The following is a 4,815-nucleotide window of genomic DNA, read 5'->3' on the forward strand; positions in this document are numbered from 1 at the left end:
ATGTTCATCAAGGTTTAAATGTGAAAGTTTAGATAGCAAACGCTTGTGAGGAACTTTGTCGAAGGCCTTCTCGAAATCTATGAAAATAGCATCGACGGGGACGTTAATGTCTAATTTAGAACTTATGTCACTTAGGAAGAGTGCCAATTGAGTGTCGCAGGAGAGACCTTTTTGGAAGCCGTGTTGATTGGGATGAAAGAACTTCGCGGATTTAAGAAAGCTAGCTATGTGCGTGTAAATGATATGTTCCATTATTTTAGAGCAAACACATGTAAGAGAGATTGGACGAAAGGCGTTATCTGAGGCTTTCTTGGGGACAGGCACAACTTTTCCTGTTTTCCAATCTTGGGGAACGGAACCTGTTGAGCCCTAGGGACTGCTGGAAAATATGGCTAAGAATGATGCTAGTGAGGTGTTTGGTGTTTTTAAGAATTTTTGAATTGATGCCGTCGACGCCTGAGGCCGAAGATAGCTTCAGGGAGTCAATGACGTTTGAAATGCCGTGTGGTTGGAATGTGATGCTCGGCATGATGGAGGGCAATTTAGTAGAAAGGGGCACAGGGCCGTCCTCTGGCTCGCGGGTGAATACTGAGCAGAATGTGGCGTTAAGGGACTCGGCAACCTTGCAGTCAGGAATAGCAGTTCCTGAGGAGTCAAGCAAAGAAACTGTAGGGTTTGCGTGTTTGGGATTAATGGTCCTCCAGAACTGCTTAGGGTTAGTGCGAATGAGGGCTGGCAGTGTCGACGAAAAGAAGGTACGTTTGGTTTTAGACAGGACTGAATCGAACTTTTTCGATGTTGCTCGATATTTTTCCCATGTGTGTGGGTCGGTGGAAGATTTTGCCGCTCTGAATATGTACATGAAGCTACTTAACGGCGACCCCAGTATACTCCCATGTGTACAGCGGGGCGTGATATTAAGTTGCAATAATGAATTATCTTTATGGCGGACACAGACAGACAGACTGACAGGCCAACATTGTCGCGCTCAAGTGGCCAAAGAAAGAATATCGTCTTTAAAACCATCTGGAAAGAGACGCTGCCGCCGCTGTTCCGAATTCTGCGAACATTGCGCAACCGTATATCTCGCAACCGCCGCCAGCCCGCAAAGTAAGAGATAAACAGAAAGACGAAAACCGGCTAGCGCGCGAAAAGCCAAAGAGGGAGGTCCCGCCGCGAAAAAGGGACAGGACGGGCGCTACGCGTCGTTGTGTCTATTTCCGTTAACAGCTAGGCCAAAACCCACATGGGTCTGATCTTACTCACTAATTTTTCTATGCGTGTGTGTGCGGTTAACCAGAGCGCCAGACACAAATTTGCTGCACCTGGCGACGCGCCGACGGTGGGCCCGATTCGCGCCTCGGTCAGCCAGCCCGCGGCAGACGTGCCGCAACTGGCGGCACATGGCGCCGCCGAGTCTACTCTCCTTTTCCCATCGAGACGGCCGCACCAAATCATGCTTGGGACGACCGGCCCGCAAAAGACACGCAGCGACGAGTAGACTCTGGAGACGGCGCCGCTGAGTCGCCTCCCCTTTCCCATTCGTGGCTCGGCTGACGCAATCACTTTGCCTGCATTCGCCGGATTCAAACTGCGGCCAGTGATAGTCCTGATTGGAAAGATTCGAACTGCACGCGGCTGCGGCGGAACCCCGGGGGTATAAAACCAGCCCTGAAGCAGCGGCTGTGCGGCGGCATTTCATCGGAGGCACTGAGCTGAGAAGTGCCTTTGTACGAGCCATGTAACGCTCTTGCTACCTTTGTATATATTGTATACGAATGCAGCTTAAAATCACCGTCGGCTCGACAACTTCATCACTCTCCTCTGTGCCGCGTCGATGGCGGACTGAGCAGGGCAACGTCGCAACATCTATGCATCTGTATTGTTAACCTGTGGCTTTTGTATCTATGTTGTACAACGCGCCCCTTATGTAGCACCCCCCTGTGGGGTCTTTAAGGAAATAAAGTGAAGTGAATCGACCAGTGGTGACTGAGCTAGAATGGCCCAGTCCCAACAGTGTGTGTGTGTGTGTGTGTTCGGGGGGGGCACGGAGAGGGTATCGGTCGCAGTCGTGGGCCGCAGGGCACCCACTTGCTGCCGGTACTTGGCAGCCGTTACAGCAGCGTAGAACTGCTCTGCCGTGCTTTGTGTACTCGAGGACAAAGTTTGTATACGCGTTTTTCGGAGGCGTGATAGCTTGCACTGACGTCACTGTATTGCCGTGTTGGTGGGTTGGTTGCACAGTGGAAATCTGCAGCTCTTATCTCGAGCAACGCGGATGAAGCTGACAGCGATCGATCAAAAAGTGCGGTGACGTCGTTATGTGCAATCCACATGTTTTACGAGACGTTCCAAGATGCGAGCTTAAGCGACAATCCCGGCGTCTGGCGTTGGCGTTCATCAATTCAAAACAATTCCTTCACGAGGCCACTCACAGTGCGAGCTTAAACTCGGCGGTATAGTTGCTAGCGAGGGGGGGTCGCCCCGCCTGTAAACAGTAGTGAAGGTAGGGGAATAACAACCACCGAAATTCACCATCATCGTCAGCGCCCTCATTACACGGTGGCATAAATGAGAAGCGGCGAATCGGGTTGCCACTCGAAAGTAAAGCCATTCGAAAGCAAAACGCTCCTCCAGGGGCAAGATGATAGAGCTCTTCGACAAAATATGCGAGGCTAAACACGGCGCTGCACGCGTTGAATTGGGTATCATGATGTCCGATTCACAACTCACAAACGTTCTTAGCTGTACTCGGATATTTTATTTCCATTGCTGGGGCAAATTCCACCGCCGCGCCTGCACGCCGTAGTGCACGCTGGGGATATATGTTCACTTGTAAATGGCACTACACGAGACCATATTTCTAGCGAACCTGAGCAAAATGTTTCAAAACGGGAACCTAATAAAACCATATGGGCGCACGTACATCAGCCAAACTGTCGCTTGAATAAGCACAGCGGACGTTACAAACCACGCAGTCGATTTGCCACGAGTTACGTAAATTAACTGCGACTGTTGAAATGAGCGGTTCGGCTCACGAAACGACTACACAGCGTGACATGCGTCTACGGAAACTTCTGAAGACCGAAAAAGAGGGACTTCAGTACGCCTAGTTCGTGCGTTGTTAGCAGCCTCCACCGCATCTCCCCTAAAACAATTGGAAGGGAGCAAGCGCAATGAAGCCGCCACGCGTTCACAGGCCGCGTCAACAAAAATAACTGCGGCAGTCAACAAGTCCCATCAGAGAAGAGCAACTGCCGCCGCGTTTCCCGCCGGGCCCTCACCCCCTCCTTTTTCCCTCTTCACCGTGACCCCTTTGCGAGCGACCGCCGAAAAACGCTTACAGCGCCAAACAGGCACCGGGAAAGGAGGGAGGTGCAGTTTTCCTTGTCTAATTTTACCATCCTTGACAGTTAAGCTGCACAGCGGCACCGCTAAATGTTTGCGACTCGTACACGCGCGTCCGGACTCGAGCTCGTGATAAAACTTGTTTGCACTACTGTACTCAGGAGTGCATATACTCATGAATACACAGTACTCATGAGTACACAGTATTCATGAGTATTGTACTCATGAGTGCTGTGTACTCATGAATACTGTATACTCATGAGTACTGTATACTCATGAGTACTGTATACTCATGAGTACAGTGTACTCATGAGTCCTGTGTATTCATGAGTACTGTGTACTCATGAGTACTCATACTCATTAGTACTCAAACTCATGAGTACTCATACTCATGAATACTGTACTCATGAGTACTCATACTCATGAGTAGTGTACTCATGAGTACTGTACTCACGAGTGGTGGACTTACCCCTGTACTCACTCGTCATCGTACTCACTGTTTGTTTGCTGGGTGTGTGATCACTCATCATCATACTCACTCGTGAGTTTGAGTACAAATGAGTACAAATGAGTGTACTCACGAGTGAGTACGCCGACCTATGATCAATATACGGAGGTCGTACGACATTTTTAATTCGGGTGAATTTGACCATGCGCTGAACACATGCCGCGGAGTAAAATTGTTGCAGCCGGTGCGAGACCTAGTTACATACATCTTCGCGGTGATATAACAGTCTCAAATAATTTCTGTATCGAATAACAACGTATACAATCCGCGTACGAAATTTAGAATGTTCGCACGCCCCGAGCGTAGGCAACCACTGAATGCAGGCGCTCTTCAGATCCTTCCAGGCAAATAAAAGTAAATGATAAACTGTAAAAACAAAAGAAAAAAAAAGGATGGAGGTGCTGGGTATCGATCCCAGTACCTCTCGCATGCTAAGCGAGCGCTCTACCATCTGAGCTACACCCCCACGGTGGGACGGTGCAGTCGGATCCCGTTAGGTGCGTACAATGCTACGACGGAAACTAGATCGCGGGAGGGCAACTGAACCTACCGGATCCCCGACGTGGACTCACCGTTGCGCATTCTAATGTTTGCGATCGGCTTGCAGGTCAACGGCCGACCACTTTGCGGGTTGAAAGTTTGTGGCAAATAAACCGAAGTCGGTCCCTCGATTAGGCTGTTCGTAATGACTAGGCTGGCCTGTGCGAATAAATACGGAGACATCAATTACTTATTTATTTTCGTTATTTTATAGTTTGCTACACGAATTACGAGTGCGAGGGGCGAGGATATCAGCCTAGCAGCGTTTTTAAACAAATAACGGGAAAATGTTGTACTCGAATACATCGTTCTCAAGAGGAAAGGAGTATCTATACTGTTTCAGTTATACGTTATTGTTGTAATATGTATTAATTAATTCTAATTACACTCCGTGCCCTGACCTTTGTCATCGCCGGAGG

The 4,815-nt window shown here is 49.3% G+C and overlaps 1 non-coding gene across 1 annotated transcript; it reads right to left on the reverse strand.

The window, feature by feature from the left end:
• Positions 1-4,249: 4,249 nt before the first annotated feature.
• On the reverse strand, positions 4,250-4,322 carry Trnaa-agc (transfer RNA alanine (anticodon AGC)). The gene has a single exon. It is a non-coding gene; the product is annotated as a tRNA-Ala (tRNA).
• Between the last annotated feature and the right edge of the window lie 493 nt (positions 4,323-4,815).

The sequence above is a fragment of the Haemaphysalis longicornis genome, unplaced genomic scaffold (genome assembly GCF_048455015.1).
Source record: "Haemaphysalis longicornis isolate Haplotype H1 unplaced genomic scaffold, Haemaphysalis longicornis Haplotype H1 scaffold_133, whole genome shotgun sequence".
Lineage (NCBI taxonomy): Eukaryota > Metazoa > Arthropoda > Arachnida > Ixodida > Ixodidae > Haemaphysalis > Haemaphysalis longicornis.